This window comes from Osmerus eperlanus, chromosome 5 (genome assembly GCF_963692335.1).
Source record: "Osmerus eperlanus chromosome 5, fOsmEpe2.1, whole genome shotgun sequence".
Lineage (NCBI taxonomy): Eukaryota > Metazoa > Chordata > Actinopteri > Osmeriformes > Osmeridae > Osmerus > Osmerus eperlanus.
Window position 1 is genome coordinate 10,315,330 of NC_085022.1, and position 25,576 is coordinate 10,340,905.

A 25,576-nucleotide genomic window follows, 5' to 3' on the forward strand; every position below is an offset into this window, starting at 1 on the left:
CAAATTACATCCCTGAACTTTTAAAACATATCAATGGCCTACTACAATTGTAAACATCCTTTGGCCTTCCCATGCTGGGAAGAAAACTACAGTTTTTCTTTGATTAAACGTTGACCTTGAATAAACGCTGCACCAAAAATTAACATTGTGTAATAAATGGCACCTTCGATTAAACGCCTCCCCCTAAAAATCAGAAAACGGTTCTTTAATTGGTTAAATTAAAACACAGTATTTATTACACAAGTAATTTACAAGTGTAGCATACTATTATCCCATGAAACACTGGCAGGCACAAGTGTCTTTCTTGCTACAGATTTATTTGAAGCTTTTTCTCCAAATCCACCGTTAAAACTAAACTCACGCTGTAATGAGAAAATAAAGACCACATTAGCTTAATATGAACATGCAATGACATGCGCAGCATGTAAATAACATTCACCAAAGTCAAATACAGACACAAAACAACATACTTTGTTGGCTGCATGCTGTAGCCTACACAAGGGAATAGAGGTTTCCTTAGATTGCTAACAACCTCTATAACAACCTTAAACTTATCACTTAGAGTGAATGTGCATAAAGCTCCAGGACCTGACATCCCTGGCTGTGTTCTCAAGGCCTGTGCTCCTGAACTGGCAGAGGTGTTCACTGACATCTTTAACCTCTCCCTGTCGCAGTCTGTCGTCCCCAATAGGTTCAAGGGGGCCACCATCATCCCAGTCTCTAAGAAACCATCAGTGAGCTGTCTCAATGATTACCGCCCTGTTGTGATGAAATGCTTTGAGACGTTAGTCAAAGACCAAATTACATCCTGCCTGTCACCTGCATTAGACCCACTCCAGTTTGCATATAGGCCGAACAGGTCTACAGATGATGTTGTAGCTTTGGCCTTGAACACTGCTCTCTTTCACTTGGATCAGAACAACATATACGTGTGGATGCTCTTCATCGACTTCAGCTCCGTTTTCAACACCATAGTACCATCCAGGCTCATCATAAAACTACAGGACCGGAACATCAGTCCTTCCATGTGCAGCTGGACAGGACACAGGCAGTACGGCTAGGTAACATCACCCCACCAGTCTAACACTCAGCACTGGTGCCCCACAGAGTTGTGTGTTAAGCCCACTGTTGTACTCTCTGTTCACCTATGGTTGTGCAGCCACAAAAAGGTCCAACACTATCATTATGTTTGCTGATGACACCACCATTATCGGCTGCATCAAGAATGGTGATGAGTCTGCCTACAGAGCAGAGGTGGCAACAATGACATCCTGGTGTCAGCATAACAGCCTGTTGCTTAATGTAGCAAAAACCAAGGAGTTGATAGTGGACTACAGGCGGCTGCAGGGAGAACATGCACCCATTCACATCGCGGGCACAGCTGTGGAGAGTCAAAAGTTTCAGATTTTTTGGTATCAACATCAGTGAGGATCTGAGCTGGACCACCATATTGGTGTGGTTACAAGGACAGCGAAACAGAGGCTCTTTTTTCAGCGGCGACTGTGGAAATTTGGCATGGACTGCACTATACTGACCAATTTTTACCGGTGCACCATTGAGAGCATACTGACTGGTGGCATTACAACATGGTTTGGCAACAGCACTGCCCAGGACAGGAAGACACTACAAAGAGTGGTCAAATCTGCACAGCGTATTACAAGGACTGCATTACCATCCATTCAGGACCTTTACAGCCAGCGGTGCAGGAGAAAGGCCAAGTGGATCATTTCTGACCCTAGTCATCCCTGCCACAGTCTTTTCTCCCTCTTGCCTTCTGGAAGGCGATACAAGAGTATAAGGTCCTGTACCAGCAGATACAGGGATAGTTTTCTCACACATGCCATCAGGATGCTGAACTGTCCTTGAAATATCTTTTTGCACTACAATTTTTCTTATTTTTTCTACCCTTTTTCCCCATTCTTTAGTATTTAATTTTTTTATTCTGCAAGTTGAACGGACATTGAGCACAAAGAATTTCATTACTTATAAATGCTGTTTATGAGTATATGATAATAAACTTGAACTTGAAACTTTTATCAGAGCTTTAAATTGTCTGTGCTTCGCTTGCTGTTAGGTTGTCGACCCTCTCACTCATGAGCGTCCCAAAAGGCCTTCAAAATAAAGTTACGTAATAATTCTGAATACAATTATATAATTCTAAATTAAGACATTGCTTGAAAAAAAATTATACATTATTATAATGCAATTGCGACAATTGCATTCAGGCCTATAGATAGTTATACATATTGTATACAATATGGCGAGGTAGCTGACTTAACCATTCCTGAATGTGCTTTTCATCAACACCAAGTTTGCGTGCTATAGATCTGTTGCTGGTGGTGAGTGCTTTCTGCACAGGTTTCTGTTTGAAAGCTAAAGTGTAAGAATGTTACGGCATGCTGCGTCAGATTTGTACACAAAGTAGAGACACGCGCGGCATACATTTTACACTGGGCTTTTGTTTGACTTCCTTGTCTATTCTGTGTTTGTCTATGGCTGCACTGCAGCTACAATTCACTGAATCTCTCTTACCAATTAAACGTTGCCCTTGAATGAACGCCACCCTCGAATAAACGCTGCACCACTAACTGCTCTATTAAAAGGGTTCACTATGAAGCAAACCATTCTAACAAAATAATAACAAATAAACAATAACAACCGCCAACAAACGCTGACTAGACCATACCTGCATGCAGCGAATAGAAAGAAAGAAGGGAGAAAAGAAAAAACACACAACCACAACTTTACAGACTGAATTAGGACATTTTAAACATGGGTCCGTAACAAAGACGTTGTTAAAAATGCTCATTCACATTCATTTTTCTCAATTAATCTTATCACTTAAACACACTGGTTTAGCATTTTTTCCCACAAGGAAGTCTAACCTCAACAGTGGATCATTGGTCCCTGGATCTCTTGCTGGAACATGGCATCTAAAAAACACATCAAAAACTATGAAATGTAACATACCACACTACTGCTTAACAATTTCATAGTCTTACATTATCATAACTTCATACTCAACAGTTCTAGTATACAGACCTTTAAGAAAATATTGAAATGGTTAGGATTCTCAAAACACCAATCTCTGTACTTAAAAAAAATATTTAGACATCCATTATTTACCTTTATTCAATTTACACTGTCTACATTCAAATTTAAGTCTGTAAAATGTAAACAGAGAAACGGACTCGACTATAAATACAAATTAAGACCAATTGAGAACAATTTATCTTGCAAATGGTTTTTACTTTAAATTCATGTTTCACCAAAAGAATCATCACAGTTTAACACAAATAACCAAACCTTACTGTTAAAATACTGCCAAGCCACTGACTCACATTAGAAAATTAAAACAAATAAACATAGCCTAGAAGATGTACCTGTAGGTCAATTACATAATCAAGAGCATGGAGTAGGAATGGATGGATGACAAAATACCCCGCCGAGCCCAATCCATTAAATATTTCCTACCCATAAGTTAATTTCCTGAAATGCAATAATTCACCAAAATTTTGACAATTTCATGCTCCAAACTTTGTGGGAACAGTTTGGAGATGGCCCCTTCCTGTTCTAACATGACTGTGCAACAGTGCACAAAGCAAGGCCCATAAACACATGGATGAGCGAGATTGGTGTGGACGAACTTGAGTGGCCTGCACACAGTCCTGACCTCAACCCAATACAACACCTTTGGGATGAATTAGAGCAGGGACTGCGAGCCAAACCTTCTTGTTCCACATCAATGTTGGACCTCACAAATGCACTTCTGGAAGAATGGTAAAACATTTCCATAAACCTCTTAAACCTTGTGGAAAGCCTTCCTAGACGAGTTGAAACTATTATAGCTACAAAGGGTGGTCCGACATCATATCCTATGGTTTAAGAATGAGATGTCACTCACGTTCATGAGCGTGTAAAGGCAACCGAGCGAATACTTTGGCAATTTAGTGTATAAAATTGATACAAATATAAAATGTTATCAAGAGATGGGAAATCGTGCAGCATAGTACAACATGCCGAATACAAACGTATTGTAGCTCTATAGGCTTTCAATTGAACTCCTAATAGATCAAACCATGAACCCAAACAAAGCTAGCAAGCAAAACAACCATGGTACCATTGCTACTTGTTTAATGCTAGGTAGCTCTATCTGTGCAGCAAACTAGGCTACCTAGCTACAGTTTGGAAAAGAATAACTTACGATGTGAAGACCGTCAGAAAAACTTGGAACGAACAAACAAAATTACATCAACAATGACATGTAGCTAAAGATAGAATAACCCAACCGTAGGTACGTACAGTACATAAATTTGAAACGCCGTCCACAAAAGCAAAAACTAGCCTTAAGGGTTATAGCTTGCTCGGCATTTGTTTGACCTCCTTGTCTATTTGTTTGTGTATGGCCGCACTGCAACTACAATTCACTGAATCTTGAGTCTTACTAATTAAACGTTGCCTTCGAATAAACGCCGCACCACAAATGATCATTGTGTAATACACGCTGCAGTGTTTAATCGAAAGACACATTTGGAACTCACCGTACTAATTTAAATTACATCAACAATGACATGTAAAAATAGAACAACCCAACCGCATAGTTACGCACAGTATACAAATTTCAAACGCGTCTCACAGAAGCAAGTATAATGTTAAAGATTTTACGACTTGCTAGCCTGTAATACTGTCTGTACAAAGAGATATCCTTAGCTCAGCTAGCCTAGATAGATTAGCTGCTATCCTGTTTACGACAGTATAAAAGTCTTCAAGTTATCATACGAATACAAACGCTAAAATACATGTTTTGTACTGCCATTGTAGGATCTTATTACTCACTGTCAAATGTAACAATGAAAATCTCTGAGGGCTGCAGGAGTTCTCCAACGATAAAATAAAATGGTCGTCTTGTTGTGCGTGTACCAAGCTCGCGCGTGTGTCAAGGGGCTCTGGCCCCTTGTGTGTGTGAGAATGTGGAGCACGCGCGCACAGGAGCAAAGGGAGAGAGGATTTGGGGAAACAGCCCTAGAAATTAGCCAAGCATGCATGTTTCAAATATTCACTAAAAATCGAGTTTTCATGTTACAGTCAACTTTTTCTCTGATTTGTGTACTCAACATTCTCAAGAGTCTTCATATGAACTAGTGATTGAATCAGAGTATCGTTTTTTGGCCGGCGGATGTGTAAAGCATTATTTTAGCATTAGCAATAAATTCAATTTGCTTTATATCAATCATTTTTAGAGGTATGAAGTTGCCTTTGTACATGGTAACATGTTGTAGTGTCTTCCACGTGACATACCAAGTTTGGTGTTGATATCTCAAAGATTTGCTGAGATTTGACCAAACGTCCTGTTTGGTTGCTTTGTTGCAGATTTTGATTGGCTCTACCGGACAAACGGTTTTGAAAATCAGAAATCCCTACGATAACTTTTGTGAGGCTCAGTCTGGATATCATCTATGGCAATTTTGAAGAAAATTCGACCAAAAATGTAGGAGGAGTAGGGAAAAAACGCGTTTCCTTAATCTTTATTGTACAGACAAATTCAATATGGCGGCCGTTATAGCTTCTTGAGGCTTTTTTATTCCTCATGAGAAATAAGGCATATGTAATGAATTTCAGAATTTTGGGACTTATGGCCTGCAAATGGCATCAATTTGAAAATTGACATATTGGGGCGTGGCCTGTAGCGCCACCTATTGTCTCACATGGCCCATGTTTGGTATGGTAGTTACTAATGGTCTTCAGTTTCAACATGCCAAATTTCACAACTTTTTACGGTACTGGTCTAGGGGCTGCCATTGACTCCCATGGGTAAAACATAATAATAATACCACCAATAACAATAGGGTTCTCCTACCGGAGGAACCCTAATAATAATAATAATATTAACAATAACAATAGGTGCCTCGCAGCTTCGCTGCTTGGCCCCTAAATATAGCTGCAAGCAGCAATGGAGGGGCCAAGCAGTCCAGAGCAGGACATGGCTTCCATAGCACTTGTGCAACAATTAAGTCACAACAACCTGTTGCACTCATGCAACACACCAAGTTTGGTTGAAATATATGTTTGCGTTCAAGAGTACTGATAGTTCAAAGTTATTTTTCTGGTATAACACTGCAGGCCTCCTCTGCTCGTCATGGGAACGATGGAACCCAAGTTTGGTGACAATCGCGCAAATGGTTGCTGAGATATGCTCTTGCGCCTCGTTTGGCGGCTTCGCCACCGCTTTTGATCGTCTCTACCGAACAAACGTTTTTGAAAATTGAAAAGTCATATGATTGCTTTGTGAAACTGGGTCTAAAGATCATCTTTGCCAAATTTGGTAAACATTGGACAAAAATTGGGGCGTGCAAAAGGTTTTTACACTTTTCCATGAAATCCAAAATGGCGGCCACGTCCATTCGAATTTTATGAAAAGTTATTAATAGTCAGGCATTATATCTCACAAGACATCAACAGACAAAGAAATTACTTTATTAAGGTAAACACTTCAACCGTTATTAGCCAAAACGCGTTTATGCTTCCGGCCACGCCCCCTTTTAGTCACATGACACAATTTTTGGAGGACATCCTCAGAATAAGGTTCCGAGGCGGCGTACCAAATTTAGTTTCACTGCCTCAAACAACTGCTGAGATATGACTTCACTTCCTGTTTGGTGGCTTTTCTGCTGATTTTGATTCGCTGTCAAGGACAAACGGTTGTGGGGATCAAAAAGGCTCTACAATAACTTTTGTGCGGCTTGGTCTGAAGAGCATATCTGGTAATTTTGAAGAAGATTTGACAAAGATTGTAGGAGGAGTAGGCTTTCAAAGGTTTTTGATAAAACCGGAAATAGCGGAAAATCTGTATAACCGGAAATTGACCCCATAGGGTGCGTTGAACTCGTCTTCGTCCAGGGAATCCAATGGTACCTCATTTTTGAAAATGGGTCATACGGTTCAAAAGTTGCGTGTGTAAACACAAGTCCAAATTTGACCCATTGGTGGCGCTAGAGTGCCCGAGTATGGGACATGAAACTTTGTGAATTGGACCAGGGGACTGTCCCCAATGAGTGTGCCAAATTTCACAACTTTCGACCAAGCGCTTCTAGGGCCTGCCATAGACACCCAGTCTTAAGAAGTATAATAATAATAATAATTATACTAACAATAACAATAGGTGCCTCGCAGCTTCGCTGCTTGGCCCCTAATAAATATAGCTGCAAGCAGCAATGGAGGGGCCAAGCAGTCCAGAGCAGGACATGGCTTCCATAGCACTTGTGCAACAATTAAGTCACAACAACCTGTTGCACTCATGCAACACACCAAGTTTGGTTGAAATATATGTTTGCGTTCAAGAGTACTGATAGTTCAAAGTTATTTTTCTGGTATAACACTGCAGGCCTCCTCTGCTCCTCATGGGAACGATGGAACCCAAGTTTGGTGACAATCGCGCAAATGGTTGCTGAGATATGCTCTTGCGCCTCGTTTGGCGGCTTCGCCACCGCTTTTGATCGTCTCTACCGAACAAACGTTTTTGAAAATTGAAAATTCATCTGATTGCTTTTGTGAAACTGGGTCTAAAGATCATCTTTGCCAAATTTGGTAAACATTGGACAAAAATTGGGGCGTGCAAAAGGTTTTTACACTTTTCCATGAAATCCAAAATGGCGGCCACGTCCATTCGAATTTTATGAAAAGTTATTAATAGTCAGGCTTTATATCTCACAAGACATCAACAGACAAAGAAATTACTTTATTAAGGTAAACACTTCAACCGTTATTAGCCAAAACGCGTTTATGCTTCCGGCCACGCCCCCTTTTAGTCACATGACACAATTTTTGGAGGACATCCTCAGAATAAGGTTCCGAGGCGGCGTACCAAATTTAGTTTCACTGCCTCAAACAACTGCTGAGATATGACTTAACTTCCTGCTTGGCCAACAACAGGCTGAATGGGGATTTGAACTCATGAGCATAAGGTTACAAGTCAGTCTCTCTACCCTCTCTGCTACACACCAACTGTTTAGATTGTATGAATAGAAAGGGCAGAGTATTAGCTTTGGTCAGCTTTTGGACAAAGGTTAAGAAACGGTTGACATTTCAAGGTGAAATTGCATGAAATTGTGCATCGTATTTCAGAATGATGTCATCCTGTTTAACTAAACAGATAATCAAAATTATGACAGGCCAAAAGATAATGGCTGTATTCCAACCAACTACCTTATACTTCACAGGTCACCATGCCAGCCCATTGAGCTATTCTCAGTGTTGAATATTGTCATGTTCAGTTACTGTATAAAAAAGTAAGCTGTTTCTCCTGTGGTAAGTGTTGTTAGATTCAGCCAACGTTGAAACAGCTTTAATTCAATCATATTTTGACATACCAAGGAGAAATTGTTTGTGGTACTTCAGAAAGATGTCATCCTGTTGAACTAAACAGATAATCAAAATGATGACAGGCCAAAAGACTATGGCTGGATTCCAACCTACAACCTTATACTTTACAGGTCACCATCCCAGCCCTATTCTCAGTGTTGAATATTGTCATGTTCAGTTACTGTATAAAAAAGTAAGCTGTTTCTCCTGTGGTAAGTGTTGTTAGATTCAGCCTAAGTTGAAACTGCTTGTACATTTCCTATAAAAACGGGATGACTGGGTTGCTGCTGTAAAGAATAACTTTCTCATCGTTTTTTTTTAACAGGTTGTTTGGAGTGCCATAACTTGTCATGGAAGGGAATTTTAAATCATGCCTAGCATCAGTGGGAATGTGTCCTGGCTTAGGTTACTGAAATGAATTTGTGCAACAGGCAAGGGATCCACCTGAACAATCAATTGACTTCATTAGAGAAAACCATTAGAGTTATCTCTACCATGCGTAGACTACAAGTAGCTAGCTACTGTGGTGAACCTGGCTTGTTTTGCAGTGGTTTACACAGTCTCGCTAAACAGATGATCAGAGTGTTGTGATGGGCTCAAATAAACACACATTGCTATGTTTTTACAACCGGAGGATTGATCGGAAGACTAGAAACCGTTTTGCCAGAATAAAAAATTAAAAACTATGCTTCTGACTGGTTTTGAACCTACAACCATTTGCTTACCAGCCAATTGAGCCATTCCCAGACATGGAATACACAAAACTGGATAATAAAAAAAGCTGTTTCTCCAATGGCGAGCATTGTCAGATTTGGTCGAAGTTCAAACATCTGTAATTCAGTCATATTTCGACATATCAAAGTGAAACTTTGCATGGTACTTCAGGGGCATCTCGCCTTATTAAGTTTGAACCATCCTTCAAAAATACATTTGATTTAGTGACACAAACATATTGAGGCAATGTGTACATTTACATAAATACACCCATTTCAGCCATTTTGTACTTGATTCAATTGCCTTAAGTAACGTTTTTAAATACGTCAATGATACATATCTGTACCAAATTTCAAGTCAATTTCACCTTTGGTTCAAGAGAAGAGGAATTTTGAAGGTTTTCCCAAATTATCACAGTACAGGAAAATCCATCATGGCGGACCTTATGGGTCCTTGAGGCTTTTTTGTTCCTCGTGAAAAATGAGGCATGCACACCAAGTTTCAGAAAATTTGGAGCAATGGGGTGGAAATGCCATCACTTTGAAAATCGGACTTTTGGGCGTGGCCTGTGGCGCCCCCTATGGTCCGCTGTGGCCCATATTTGGTGTGGGGGGTACCCACTTGGATGTAGTATCAATGTGCCAAATTAAAAATTTATGACTAGGGACTTTTTGAGATATTGGGGCGCAAGGAGAAGAAAAATAATAAGAAGAATACCAACAATAACAATAGGTTCCCTCCTACCGGAGGAACCTAATAAAACTAACAATAACAATAGGTTTCCTCCTCACGGAGGAATCCTAATAATAAAACTAACAATAACAATAAACTAACAATAGGTGCCTCGCAGCTTCGCTGCTTGGCCCCTAATAATAAATATAGCTGCAAGCAGCAATGGCGGATTCCTCCAAACATTGCAAACCATTGAAAAATGTATATTCTTTACAAATTGTCACTGTATATAAAAATCCATGCTGCAGACTTACCAATGGGATACCAAATCTGAAATGCAATACCATCAAGATCCACAGGGGCCTTTATTTCAACCCAAGGAGTGAAGGGAGGGGGCTTAGTGAGCCTACCCATTCAAGAAAGCCTTGTATCTTTGTGCATCAGGGCGTGGCCAGTAGCGTCACCTATGGGTGATGTTGGGCCATTTGTGGTGTGGTAGTTACTGTTAACCTATACTATCAATGTCTCAGGATTAGAAGAACTTTTTACCATTGCATACAAAATCGGAAATGCAATACCATCAAGATCCACAAGGCCTTTGCTTAAGACCAAGGAATGAGGGGGGCTTGGTCAGCCCACACTCGTCTTGCCAAGCCTGCGCGTGTGTCAAGGGAAAGGCTGAGTGTGTGAGAATGTGGAGCACGTGCGCGCTGAAGAGCAGGGGAGACGTTTCATTGGAAATTTCGTTAGCAATTAGCCAAGCATGCATGTTTCAAATATTCACCACAAATCGACTTTTCATCTTACAGTCAACTTTTTCTGAGATTTATGTACTAAACATTCTCAAGAGTCTTCATGAACTTGTGATTGAACCAGAGTTTTTTGACTGGCGGATGTGTAAAGCATTATTTTAGCGTTAGAAATAAATTAGATTTCCTTTATTTCAATCATTTTTTAAGATATTAATTTGCCTTCTCACATGGGAACATGATGTAGTGTCTTTCACGTGATACACCAAGTTTGGTGTTGATATTTCAAAGATTTGCTGAGATTTGATCCAACTTCCTGTTTGGTTGCTTTGTTGACGATATTGATTGGCTGTACCAGACAAACGGTTTTGAAATTCAAAAATCTGTTGAAGAATTCAGTGAGGGTTAATCTGACGATGATACCTGCCAATTCTGGGGAAGATTGGACAAAAATTGTAGGAGAAGTAGTGAAAAAACGTGTTTCCTAAATCTTTATTGTACAAAAAAATCCAATATGGTGGCTGTTATAGGTTCTTGAGGCTTTTTTGTTCCTCATGAGAAATAAGGCATATCTAATGAATTTCAGATTTTTGGGACAAATGGGATGCAAATGGCATCACTTTGTAAATGGACAATTGGGGCGTGGCCGTAGCGCCACCTATGGATAATGGTGCGTCATTTGTGGTGTGGTAGTTACTCCTGGCCTATACTATCAATGTTTCAGGATTTTGAGAACTTTTTCTAAAATGCATTACCATCAAGATCCACAGGGGCCTTCACTTCAAGCCAAGGAATGAGTGGGGGCTTGGTCAGCCCACAATTGCCTGAAATGTTGTGTATGCGTCTCGCCAAGCCCGCGCGTGTGTCAAGGGAAAGGCTGAGTGTGTGAGAATGTGGAGCGCGCGCGCTGAGGAGCAGGGGAGACGTTTCATTGGAAATGTCTTTAACAATTAGCCAAGCATGCATTTTTCAAATATTCACCAAAATTCAACTTTTCATCTTACAGTCAACTTTTTCTGAGATTTGTGTACTAAACATTCTCAAGAGTCTTCATGAACTTGTGATTGAATCAGAGTATCAGTTTTTGACTGGCGGATGTGTAAAGCATTATTTTAGCGTTTGAAATAAATTAGATTTCCTTTATTTCAATCATTTTTTAAGATATTAATTTGCCTTCTCACATGGGAACATGATGTAGTGTCTTTCACGTGACACACCAAGTTTGGTGTTGATATTTCAAAGATTTGCTGAGATTTGATCCAACTTCCTGTTTGGTTGCTTTGTTGACGATTTTGATTTGCTGTACCGGACAAACGGTTTTGAAATTCAAAAATCTGTTGAAGAATTCAGTGAGGGTTGCTCTGACGATAATACCTGCCAATTCTGGGGAAGATTGGACAAAAGTTGTAGGAGAAGTAGCGAAAAAACGTGTTTCCTAAATCTTTATTGTACAAAAAAATCCAATATGGCGGCTGTTATAGGTTATTGAGGCTTTTTTGTTCCTCATGAGAAATAAGGCATATCTAATGAATTTCTGAATTTTGGGACAAATGGGATGCAAATGGCATCACTTTGTAAATGGACAATTGGGGCTTGGCCGTAGCGCCACCTATGGATAATGGTGCGTCATTTGTGGTGTGGTAGTTACTCCTGGCCTATACTATCAATGTTTCAGGATTTTGAGAACTTTTTCTAAAATGCATTACCATCAAGATCCACAAGGGCCTTCACTTCAAGCCAAGGAATGAGTGGGGGCTTGGTCAGCCCACAATTGCCTGAAATGTTGTGTATGCGTCTCGCCAAGCCCGCGCGTGTGTCAAGGGAAAGGCTGAGTGTGTGAGAATGTGGAGCGCGCGTGCTGAAGAGCAGGGGAGACATTTCATTGGAAATTTCGTTAGCAATTAGCCAAGCATGCATGTTTCAGATATTCACCACAAATCGACTTTTCATGTTACAGTCAACTTTTCCTCAGATTTGTGTAGTAAACATTCTCAAGAGTCTTCATATGAACTTGTGATTGAATCAAAGTATCAGTTTTTGACCGGTGGATGTGTAAAGCATTATTTTAGCGTTAACGATAAATTCGATTTGCTTTATATCAACCATTTTTGGAGATATGAAATAGCCTTTGCACATGGTAACATGTTGTAGTGTCTTCCTTGTGACATACCAAGTTACGTGTTGATATCTCAAAGATTTGCTGAGATTTGACCCAACTTCCTGTTTGGTTGCTTTTTTGCTGATTTTGATTGGCTGTGCCGGACAAATGGTTTAGAAAATCAAAACGCCATGTCTTTGATGACAGACACATTACAGTTTATGCTCCGGAAGATGGAGACATTGGAGGAGAACCAGCGAGAGGCTCTCCCATTCAGGCGACTACAGGGCAGACACACGTAAGAGGTGCCAGTGATGGACCTACAGGTGGCCAAAACACAGGCTGAACTCCAAGACCTTGAGGAGCGCCTTAAGGTGCTGGAGTTGCGAAAGAGAGTGGTAAGTGTTTGGAGATGCCATGAACTATGGCTTACACTCAGCGTTCAACGTTCACATTGGTGCTGACAATAAGTTCATGACTTCTAATTCCAGACGCTGTGATGAAGTGGAAGACGGGACTGGAAGAGAAAGCTGTGGAGCTCCCCATAGAATAGACACTCAAACACACCCCGGCAGCCCATTCAAAACAAGCCAGGTGAATGAATCATGATTGCAGTTTCCATATCCAACCTTTCACATGGCTATGTGACAAAAATCTAGAATCACATATTTTTTTGATGATGTATATTATTTTAGATGTGATTTTTTATGACTTGTATAGCCCCTTTTTTCACATGCAATTATGTTGATAGAACACTAACTTATTTTGTGCTCCATTGTCAGGGCCAACAGATAGGACCTGTAGCGGGGACTGGCTGAAGATTTTAATTCACTGTTTGGCACTTTGTTTGAAATAAAATGACAATGTTACATGGAAATGCTGCCTTGTTTATGATTAGCTTGAGTTAGGCTACACATCACACAAACATAGTCCTCCTAAAGTTGGCTACCATGTAGCCTATTATACAAGAACAAGTAGCATTTTGGGCAAATGAGGTCTGCATATGAACCGTCCCAATATAAGCAGTAGAATTGAGAAATATAGGTTACTTAGTTAACGTTGCAGTTACGGACTGGCAGCGTCACAAAATTACGTTGCTAGGAGGTCGCGGTTACGGACTGGCAACGTGATTTTGTGACGTTGCCGTTACCTCATGGCGTCTTTCACTACCCACGTACGCAACGTATGTTTGGTCATCGAATGACGTTGCGGCAACATAAGGGCAACGTAACTGTGTTAGCTGGGAAACACTTTATTTAAATGCATTTTAAAAGCCTGAAACCTCCTCCCCCTACTCCTATTCCTCCCCCTCATCCTCTCCCTCCTCCTCGTCCTCCTCCTCCTCGTCGTCCACCAGTTTGTCCGGAATCAACACCTGCAACATTAGCTACAGTTAGACAGCCGATCAAATGCAAAGAACATTAAGTGGAAGTGTATTTTATCCATATAATGATCCTGGAGTTATTTTTAGGACTGTAACAAGTGAAACGGAAAGTTTCCCTGACCTTCAGTATACAGATATTTACAACCATCATCTACTCATCGTGAACATTTGTCTGACGTAGCAACAGTAACTAGAGATCATGCGCGTCTGAGTCCGTAACCAGGACAACAATGACGCTAAGTGGCAATGACAGCCAACTGTCATTATGATACTTTTCTTGCGTCTTGGTTCATTGTAGCTCTAGTCTAACTGTCTAAAAGTAGCTTGCTACTCTAGAGCAGGGGTGGGGAACGTCCGGCCCGCGTCCGTATGCAGCCCGCGAAATCATTTGGTCCGGCCCGCCATGGCACTGCAGGAACCATATTATTAGGTGCATTATTTGTTGGCAGCAGCACTATTTTAATATGTGAAAGAGGACCGTGGAGGCGCGCAGCGTTGCGTACCAATGTACCAAAAAATGCTGCGCGCGAGCATTAAGTGTGGAATTCCTTTCTAGAAAATCAAATCCAGAATACGTTGTTGGTTTGGGCTAAGCCCCGAATGTTTACAACGTATGGCTCCGCGCCTGATTAACACTCAGATCGATAAGCAGTCTCAAAAATGGTAGCAATATAAAAAATAAACCTCACCAAAGAGAAGCAGTTCCAGCCATCACGTTAGGGGTGAGTTAATTAAATGTTTGACCAAATATAGCAGGCACATTTTTAAGTTGATAATTCTGTACGGCCCCCGAATGATTTTATAAATATCCAAATGGCCCTTGGCAGAAAAAAGGTTCCCCACCCCTGCTCTAGAGCTACTTGACTAAAGCTGTAGCCTTCATCTGTCCAAAAGTAGCTTCAGCTGTTTTGTATTTTCTGCTGATCGGAGTTATACGAACTCAAACATGTTCTGAGGGCAGAAAGCAAAATGATTGGTTTACAGATTCAACCAATGAGATTGAAGGTGAAAGCGGGCTCAGAAGACGTTTGTGTTGGGGATCGGAATTGTCAGGACGTTATAGAGGAAATCTCTGGAATTGTGAAAGGTAAGTGAATATTTAGTTACAATTCAACAAACTTCGACGTTTGCAAAGATAATTGGCAAACATTGATCCGCATAACTAATAATCATCTTACCGTATGCATTACAATTGATTTGACTCCTTAACAGTAATCTCCCGCTCTAGCTAGCTAGCTAGCTACACCATGAGCAGTTTAGCTAAGCTTAGCTTAGCTGCAATGTTAGATGTGGTAAAACGCGCTTAAAAAAAAATGTTAGCCCGCTTTCTATAAAGCCATTAAGCAACAATATAATTGCTACAGACATTTAAACAATTTATTAATCTCCCGCTCTAGCGCTGCAAAGGGTTAAAAAATCCCTCACCTTTCGGCGAAATTCGCAGTTTTGAAACCAAAATAGGTGACCTACGTGAATCGTGTAGATTCGATGAGAAATTGTGTTTTTTTTTTTTGGGGGGGGGGGGGGGGGTAGTATTCATATTCAGTGAACTGCGAACAGGTGCCCGTGTCAGAAGGGAGCGCGAGTGCATGGAAATATTAACTGTATGTTGACATAGACTTAGCTAACGTCAGCTACAGCTTGATGAATTGAGTCATTGAACACAGCAGGAGAGACCGCAACGTTAGCCAGCTAGCTAAAGCTCCGGTGGAAAATTATTAGAAAGAGAATGGTCAGAAAATAGCTGAGAATTGGGGGTATGTATATAAAAGGTTTATCTATTTGACTTTTTAACTATATTTCATCTAACCTGTCCTGTACATGTGGTATCCATCCAAACAGGACATTTGCCACTGCAAAGGGATGCCAGGGACCATGGGACATTTGCACAAGGGAGCATGCCATTCAGAGAGATTGCATTTCTTGTGGCATCTTTACAGCTGTGGTAAAACATTACAATTTTATAAAATACAAGCTAAGTAAATGACAGAATTTTCATTTTTGGCCAAACTATCCCTTAAGGACAACATTAAAACGTTGTCACTTTTTTGTAAGTTTGCAGAGGCCTTTCTTCGTGGGGACCAGGGGTATATTAACTGCCCTTCAATTCATGAGGAAAGAGAAAGACTAGCGCTTCTACTCTTCACTTCACTTGGTAGGTACAATACAGGTTTATACCTATAGTTTTCTGTTGGTTTGAGTTATAAAACTATAACTACAACAAGTGTTTCTTGCTTTCTTTAGAAAGGTCAAGCATTTGTGGTGTCTGCCATAAGGCTGTTGCTAAGAGCAAGGCAAGTTGTTTTTCAAGTCTCAAATGATGTTTCATAAGAAAGAAATGTACCTCCGTAAATTAGTCTCTTCTAACCAACATGTAGACCAAATGTTCAAAATGTGGATTGAGCGTACATGAGAAATGTGTGCAAAACGATCAGGAGACTGCTCTTTGTTTTCTGTGCAAAGGTAATGTATTTTTTATTACATACATTTTGAATTATAACGCATACTTATTTATCTTTTGTGTACAAAATGTGCCCTGATGCATTTTTTATATATATATATTTTTAGTACAAAGTGAAACAACATCAGAACATAAAGAAAACAAACAAGCAGGTAAGGCTTATAGAGTTTTATTTATGGAAAGTCATGTTGCAGAATATAGCAGTCTTTAGACCAGGGCTCCTCAACCAACCACACATGGTCCAAATGTATTCCCTTTATTGTGCCATCATGATTTTACAACTCTTTGACTGTGAAAAATCATTGCATTGCCTAAAACAGCAGAGTGCTCTTTGATGCACATCTAGCTGTGAGTTTGAGAGTGCACAACAATATTCAGTCACCAGACCAGAGTGAGAATGTTTAAAACATCTGGTCACTTTCCCAGTCTGCAGATGAATGCAAAGCTCCTTTAGTTTGAACTGAGATGTTGTACATCCCATATCATAATATCACAGACCATATTCACAGCAGCACCATCTTTGATTTTTAATAGAAATGAAAGTGAGGCTTTGAGGGACAGACATGCAGCTCTTCACTGGATTGTGCTGTTATTTATGTTTTTGGACTGTTTTGCTGATGAAACATGGAAAAATCTTTCCATGTATTTTCAGTAGACAAAAAACTTCTAAGTGATCTAGGTGCTTTACAGCGTTTTACAACAGATGCAATTGAAAACATGGTAAGTCTATCCCTTACAGCCTCACTTTCATAACTGTCATGGTGCTGATCTGAATAAGGTCTATTACCCTACAGAATTAATAGCATTTATTTATTTTTTCATGTTAACAATGAAAGACTCTATTGGGGCCTTGTCGGCCCCCACTATTATTTTCATTGGGATAATCTGACCTTTCAAAGGAAATGGTTGAAGAGCCCTGTAATAGACGTTGCAATATATATATTTCAACATCTTTTTTTCTTCATTTCATCGTTCAAAAGTGTAGTTACTTGTGTTTTGTCTACACTCTCTTTGCAGAGACTGCCAAACAGATAGATGAGGAAGTGGTGGAGAGAGGTTAAGCAAATAATTCCTCTTAGAAAGAATTAGAGATTCATTAGTACAGGAGACATTGTCCCACTAGGATTCAAGGACATACATATATTAGATTAAAACAGGGGTTGGCAACTTTATGGTAATCATTGTGTGATATCAACTCACTCTCCCTAACACCAAATGAAAAATTATATCTATATTCCAAGAAAATGTTGTCGATCTGAAGACTCCCATTTATGTTAAGCTGAGTTTTAAAGAGTTTTTTTGTAGCTCTTGTTATCTTTTACAGATGGCTTCCTTGTAGAAAGCGTACTGAAAGTGTCAGACTTTCAACAGGCAAAGAGGTAATGCAGCAAGCAGGATTAGTGTAGAGAAGAAGAGAACAGGTTATCTTACTGAGGCTGAATAATATACTGTTGTGTTTCACGATGTACATTAAGTAATGTGCTGTGGGCATGGCTGATTAGGTGCTTGCTTACTTGATCGATGTATACTTTAGTCCTTTAGCCCGGATCAAAATACTTAAGCATCTTCTAATTTAATATTACAGATATCTAGTCTCTTCAAGTGAGTTACAGAGGAGATGCTCACCACTTGAGTGTTACTCCAGCAACACTGTGGTTTCGTATTTGCGCAAAGCAAAGGCACAGAAAAAATTGAGGAAAAGCTGACTGGCATGGGTGTGCAGCCCACCAAGCAAACCAAACTGACTTCACTGTGCACTAAACTGTGTGAAGGTAAAAAATGTTAAGGCAAGTGTGTTTTTAGATTAGGTTTTATGGTTTTACTAATAATTCTGTTTATGTCATTCCATTTCAGATGAATGCAGTGAGCTGGTCGATGATGTTATGTTCCTGGCAGCCAAGTTTACGCCACAAAAGAAAGTGGTCCAGGAAATGTCTGAAAATGAGTATGTTCATGATGCAATTTACAAAACTGAAGCCTGCAGGTAAAGTACATTTTTAAGTTTTTCTTTTTATGTTTTTAATGACTGTAAATTTAAACTAAAAGCTGTATGTACTTCAATTGCAGGAAGACCTTACAAACACTTTTAACCACCTTAAGGGGCAACTGGGAGCTGTTTGGACAGGCAACCCATGGACTTGGGCCTGGTTTAATGGGGGGCACATTTGAGTTCATTGACACATGCCTCAAAGAAAAAATCTAAGCACTTAAATCCTCTACGAAGGATATGTGAACCTTATTACATAAGGAAAGTAGTCTATTGTAATGTTGAAACAAAAGACCATTCAAAAAAATCATTATTAAGTGAATTATTTAATCAACATGTGTTTCTTCATTTTGTTCTTATACAAAGCACTAATGGGAGTCTTCAGATGGACATTTTCCTGGAATATATATATTATTTTTCATCAAGACTAAAAAGATATCAGGGGTTGGATACCTCTGAAACACAGAAGGGTAATCATAGTTACACAAGCAATGGTAAGATAGAACATTTACATTTAGTCATTTAGCAGACGCTCTTATCCAGAGCGACTTACAGTAAGTACAGGGACATACCCCCCGAGGCAAGTAGGGTGAAGTGCCTTGCCCAAGGACACAACGTCATTTGGCACGGCCGGGAATCGAACTGGCAACCTTCTGATTACTAGCCCGCTTCCCTAACCGCTTAGCCACCTGACTCGCCTTAGTACTTATTTTATATTTAATAGGTTACAGCTCTCAACATATTTATTTTGTTCTTATACAAAGCACTCATTGACAAAACAAGATGTTAGCATCAAGGGGGGGAAAAAACTAACCATTTTGTCTAGGCAAAGCATTTCTTATCTGTCTACAAGATCAACCACGTTTTTTCTTCTTTTTGACCGTGTAAGTTACTGCATCTTTTGCTTTTTTGACACTTTTACGATATTTATGAAGTGCAGTCACTTTTCTCTTTCTTGACAGTCTGCTAAACTGTGAAAAAACTAATTTGTGCGCCCTCTGTACTAAACTGTACACTTCCTTATCCTCAGGACATTTTTCTGATTGGCTCCACACGCCTTTCAGTGTAACCTTTTTTTCCTCACTGGACATTAAGCAGTGGGAATCATCGGATATGTTCTCGCAAGATGTTGTGTAGAGAATGTTGTGAGCTAATACACACACATACCTCTCCATAGCTATTTGCAATGCATGTGCAAAATTTAGACTCTTTACGACTTACAATTCCTACGCTCCCATCAAAATGATAAACGGTAAGGTTTTCATTATCTGTGAGGTAGGATTCATTGTCAACTATTTTTCTTGCTGCTTCTGCCCTAAGGTCTTGAATTCCAAGTCCTTGTTTCTCTGCAATGTTCTGTGAGAAAATGAGGTGTTTGCACACAGATCCACATTGGAATCTTTTGCAATTGCATTTATGCATCACCAGGGCCCCGTTCGTCGTAAGGGTTGAAGCTAAGTTAATCAATTGTCCCTTTAGCCCGTTAACATTAGCGAGATGAGTGAGAACAGCAAATATCGGTTCTTCAACGGCTGATCCGCATCCAAATCATGTGGTTAATTTCAATCAGGCTAAACTTATCAGGGAAATTGCACGTGTACGTCCTACTTCAAAAGGCAGGAAAATCACCAAAACCGTGATTTTCTAACGGTATAATGGTGGAAAAGACGAAAGAGAGAGAGCGGTGATAGGCTATTCTCGCCATCCGAGCAAACTATTATAATGAGTCTCTACGAAGGCAATAAGCATATTATCATGGCTAAGTCAAACACCGCCACCGCTGCCAGAACAAGACAAGCAGCTTGGCAAAAAATTGCCGATAAGCTAAATGTGAAAGTTTTGGGGAAATTTATAGGCTCATCTTAAGTGCCTCATTACCCCAATCAATCAGATCACATTTAAAGAAATGTGCCTGCTGGCAGTAGGCTTAATGGAAATTAATAATCGAATGAGATCTTGCTAGCGAAAATAATGATCTCAACTCTTTCAGAATAAGTAGGCTAGATAAAAACAAGGCCAAAGAGTATCTAATTGATACGAATTCATAGACACTTATGAGTATATATGTAGGCTACTGCGCTTATATCATGTACTATCTATGTGTATATGCATGTAGGCCTATGTGTAAATCCCTCTTTGATTTCATTGACTGGGGCATGGCCAGGGAATATGATGAATTGATTCATCAGCTGGTTAAGCGCCAAGTACACTTTTCTTACAGCAACGCATGCTGCGGCTTTGCCAATGTTTTCTGCATCGCCTATACTGTATACAAATGTAGCCTATACCTGACGCAAAAAAACTCAAGGCTATGCAGAGTCTGAAGCACAGTTAAAGTTTCTAGTATCTTTATTGTCAATTTCTTCACATGTCAAGACATAAAAAGGAATCGATATGACGTTTCCCACTCTCCCACAGTGAAACATATAAAAAGCACAGGCACAACAGATAAGACATTTCCTAAAACATAGTGTTACATATTCACATACAGCAGCATAAGCTCATAATAAAGCATAAAGCTTGCTGCGGCGTGTGATATTTGCAATGTACGGCCCGAGAAGGTCTTGCAAATAAGTGAGTCCTTGCTGAATCGATATCGCTCAAACAAGAACTCATCCGTGTGAAACAAAGGATCTTGGCAATCGCGAAGAACTCTATTGGTATGGAAAGCTAATCGAACTAAAATATAGCTCCTTGGTCAACTGGGTCTCTCAAAAAGGGAGCTGCCATGTTATTTTCCGGGGGTGTGGCAAGCTTATCCAGCTACACTTACGTTAGCCTGCTCTGGAGCAGGTTAGTGCTAATTGATGTGTTACTTTATTTATCGAAAGTTGCTTCCACGAACCAAAAAGAGGGGCGTTTTTTATCTTAGTCTGAAAATTAGCTCGCTAAACCGCTTAGCGAGCTACGACGAATACACCCCAGGTCAACTCTGTGAGATTGTGTGCTTGTATTGGGTGGAACCAAACACACTCCATTTTCATGCATCTCCACTTTTGAGTCCAGGCCTTTTGCAACCATAGACTGGGCGGCATTAGTCGTCTCTTCACTGTTTGCTCCCTTGATTCGTCCAGTTTCTTTAAGGTCATCCAGGTAACTGAACAATGAAATGACAGCCAAAGTTAAGAAATGGTCAACTGATGTAATAATGAAATGAAAAGCAAATACCCTTAGACATTTGTATAGATTTCATAGGCTATAAACTAGCCTATGGGGGGGGGGGGGGGGGGGGGCACAACTGTATAGAACAAAGGGGGGGCAAACTCTTTGTATACTGTTTTATATTGGATTAGTTTTACAACAATCAACAACAGAGCTTCCTGTATCCAAACAAGTTGATAATGGCAACAGGTAGTGGCCAGAGGTAATATCTATGCAATATATAATCAGGGTACCACAAAAAAATAGTAATATAATTAACTTATATTTACCTGTAATATTTTTGGACATCACCACACAGTAAGCGAAGAAGCTGATCAATCCTGCTATTCATCCTCCCCTTAAGAAACTGATACTTCATTGTGAGGAAAAATCTGTGTACAAAAGTTAATAAACTTGGAACATCCTTAATGAATATTTGTCATGAATATCATGTTATTTACACTATATTTTCAAGTGTAAGTTGAGGGTATTGTGCTATAATTTTAATAGTTGACCTTTCTGCCTTGTTGTTGGTTTCGCTGTTATGGTGATAGAATGACCTGCCAAAGTTGGACCACAAATCTCCCAAACAAATCCACTGATTCTTGAGGTAGGTCGATCCATGTGAAGTATCTAGACAGGTATCGAGCTCTTCGCACTTTCTAGCTGACATGCTGTTAAACTCTTCTTCCTGTGAAGAAATAAGACACAACATTGTAAAGTTATGCCACTTTATTTTACACACATCTAAAGGGGTAGTTCACCCAAAACTGAAAATTGTCATTGTGTGTCTTATATTATACTTTACTCAACCTCATGTCACTCCAAACCTATATGAGTTTATTTCTTCAATAGAACACAATAGATATTTTGAAGATATTAATATATATTTTGAATAATGGTTCAGAGGGTTTTTTTCTTCCATGTAATGAAACATAATGGGGTCCAAAACAACATAAATATAAACTTGACCAATCCCTTTAAAATCCATAGTATACAACTCAAGATTTATTTCCATGTACTGAAATTTCTAAAGAATAAAGTGATTTATTATATAAAAATATTACCGTTAAACAGGATTTCAGTGACACCATTGCTTAAATCACAATATTTCGTTGATTCACTGGCAAGTTCCCTCCATCTCTTCTAACCATCCACCTATGCACAGCCTACAAAAACATTCAAAAGCTAGTCATGATGTTATAATTTTTACATGACCTTTTAAATCAAATTGTATTTTTAAAATGAATATGTCTGTGACTAGTGATAAATTCCTTAATTGTAACTCAATAAGGATAATTAAAGGCCCAATATATATATATTTTTTCCAGTACAAAAGATATATTAAACCTACCTGGAGTACATGAAACCAGCAAAGAAGAACCTTGCCTGTTGGAAAAACTCTTCTTATGACATTGAGTTCCTTAAGGTCACGGTCAATCATTATTGACCTACACAATGAGGAATTGAGAAAGAATTAAGATATGTCAACATCTGTAAAGTTTGTCAAAATGAACAGCTTGTGTAAAAATAAAGTTTTGCTGCCAAAACTTTATTTTTGCTACCCTAAGTTTTTAGCTTCTGACCTGGGAAGAAATCCTGGGTTGTGTTTTGCAAGCTTTTCCAAGCAGATAGCAAGTATGTCTGCTGATTCCTACAAAGTAAGCAAATGGGACTGCTCTCCCAATACTGTTGGTCAAAAGAAGTGCATAAAATGCATAACCATATGATGTCATGGCTTTGTAAGTAGCATCCATGAATACCATGGTATGGGGATGTTCTCTAAGTATATCCTTTTGCCAGGGTGTCTGCACTACAATTATTAGTGGATTGATTTTCCGGAGGGTGTGCTCCAACTTTAGGGGGATCACACTCCTCAACCTCCCTGGGAAAGTCTATTCAGGGGTGCTGGAGAGGAGGGTCCGTCGGATTGTCGAACCTTGGATTCAGGAGGAGCAATGTGGTTTTCGTCCTGGCCGTGGAACTGTGGACCAGCTCTATACCCTCGGCAGGGTTCTGGAGGGTGCATGGGAGTTCGCCCAACCAGTCTACACATGTTTTGTGGATTTGGAAAAGGCGTTCGACCGTGTCCCTCGGGGGCTCATGTGGGGGGTGCTCCGGGAGTACGGGGTACCGGACTCCCTGATCGGGGCTGTTCGGTCCCTGTACGACCGGTGCCAGAGTTTGGTCCGCATTGCCGGTAGTAAGTCGAACTTGTTCCCGGTGAGGGTTGGACTCCGCCAGGGCTGCCCTTTGTCACCGATTCTGTTCATAACTGATATGGACAGAATTTCTAGGCGCAGCCAGGGCGTTGAGGGGGTCCGGTTTGGGGACCTCAGGATCGGGTCGCTGCTTTTTGCGGATGATGTGGTCCTGTTGGCTTCATCGGGCCGTGACCTCCAGCTCTCACTGGAGCGGTTCGCAACCGAATGCGAAGCGGCTGGGATGGGAATCAACACCTCCAAATCTGAGGCCATGGTTATCGACCGGAAAAAGGTGGAGTGCAATCTCCGGGTCGGGGAGGAGATCTTGTCCCAAGCGGAGGAGTTCAAGTATCTCGGGGTCTTGTTCACGAGTGAGGGAAGGATGGAGCGCGAGATCGACAGGCGGATCGGTGCGGCGTCCGCAGTGAGGCGGGCTCTGCATCGGTCCGTTGTGGTGAAGAAGGAGCTGAGTCGAAAGGCGAAGCTCTCTATTTACCAGTCGATCTACGTTCCTACCCTCACCTATGGTCACGAACTGTGGGTAGTGACCGAAAGAACGAGATCGCGAATACAAGCGGCCGAAATGAGTTTTCTCCGCAGGGTGTCCGGGCTCTCCCTTAGAGATAGGGTGAGAAGCTCGGTCATCCGGGAGGGGCTCAGAGTAGAACCGCTGCTCCTCCGCGTCGAGAGGGGCCAGTTGAGGTGGCTCGGGCATCAGATAAGGATGCCTCCTGGACGCCTCCCTGGTGAGGTGTTCTGGGCACGTCCCACTGGGAAGAGGCCCCGGGGAAGACCCAGGACACGCTGGAGGGACTATGTCTCTCGGCTGGCCTGGGAACGCCTCAGGGTCCCCCAGGAAGAGCTGGTGGAAGTGGCCGGGGAGAGGAAAGTCTGGGCCTCCCTGCTTAGGTTGCTGCCCCCGCGACCCGACCCCCGGACAAGCGGAAGATGATGGATGGATGATTTTCACTCAAAGGCTGGTAGTAACAAATGTTTTCCTGCAGCTCGGACGTGACTAGCTTGTCCACACTAATGCAGTCTTTCGCATCAGGACAACTGAAGAGCATTAATGGTCTTCTTGATTAATCGGATATCTTCAGGTGTAACATAATATCGCCGATTATATTTGTCCGTATGTCCATGACACGCTGCCCAGTCCACACATTTTAAAAGTGTTTCTGAAATTGACAGTCCTTGATCGAGCCACATTTCAATGAAGGTTATTAACTCTGGGTCAATCCGATTTTTTACTCCCTCTTCTTTCATGCACACATCATGTCCATTATGTTGAAGCATTTTGTTGACCACAGCAGCTGTGAAACTACCATCTTTGATTATTTTGAAGGACACATAAGCTATGCAAGAATTAGCTCTTGTCTTTTGGTTCTCCTTTGCTTTTCCCCCTTGCTTTGGTTGATCTTTCACATCCATAGTAAAAGTAGTCTTTATGACTTGACACAGGGGACTTGAAGATGCTTTTTGTTTCCTCTTCCAGTTTCTTAATGTAACCCTGCATGAATTCATTCTCCTCCCCAGAAAAAGGTATGACCTGTTGAATGACTTGGGCATCCTTTACTTTCTTTAACTTTCGCCTTATCCCTTCAAGCCAAATATTCTCCATTAACCTGGAAAAGTAAAAAATACAATACAATACAATTATTAATAAAAAAAATAATAATTTAGGTACAAAATTCAAGTTATACGTACAAGCATACATGTACTTATTACTTTGTACAAAACAATAACACTCACGAAAAATGAACCTATGGCGCACTCCTGCCCTGAGAGCAGCGCACAGTCCTGCCCTG

General features: G+C 40.6%; 1 protein-coding gene and 2 long non-coding RNA genes across 5 annotated transcripts in view; 2 read left to right on the forward strand and 1 right to left on the reverse strand.

Moving 5' to 3' along the window:
* The window catches only part of LOC134021090 (proprotein convertase subtilisin/kexin type 5), a 401,110-nt gene that overhangs the window by 85,805 nt on the left and 289,729 nt on the right, over positions 1-25,576 (forward strand). The gene's annotated exons all lie outside the window — the stretch shown is intronic.
* On the forward strand, positions 15,718-18,665 carry LOC134020505 (uncharacterized). Of its 2 annotated transcripts, XR_009930401.1 has the most exons (7): positions 15,718-15,920; positions 16,031-16,130; positions 16,220-16,438; positions 16,551-16,588; positions 18,022-18,208; positions 18,291-18,420; positions 18,504-18,665. It is a non-coding gene; the product is annotated as an uncharacterized LOC134020505 (long non-coding RNA). The 2 variants fall into 2 exon arrangements; XR_009930400.1 differs by having other exon boundaries at positions 16,031-16,438.
* On the reverse strand, positions 20,755-24,285 carry LOC134020506 (uncharacterized). 2 transcript variants are annotated; one of them, XR_009930403.1, is made up of 6 exons: positions 23,151-24,285; positions 22,919-23,015; positions 22,632-22,733; positions 22,080-22,255; positions 21,855-21,956; positions 20,755-21,500 (listed from the first exon to the last, which is right to left on the reverse strand). It is a non-coding gene; the product is annotated as an uncharacterized LOC134020506 (long non-coding RNA). The 2 variants fall into 2 exon arrangements; XR_009930402.1 differs by having other exon boundaries at positions 20,755-21,520.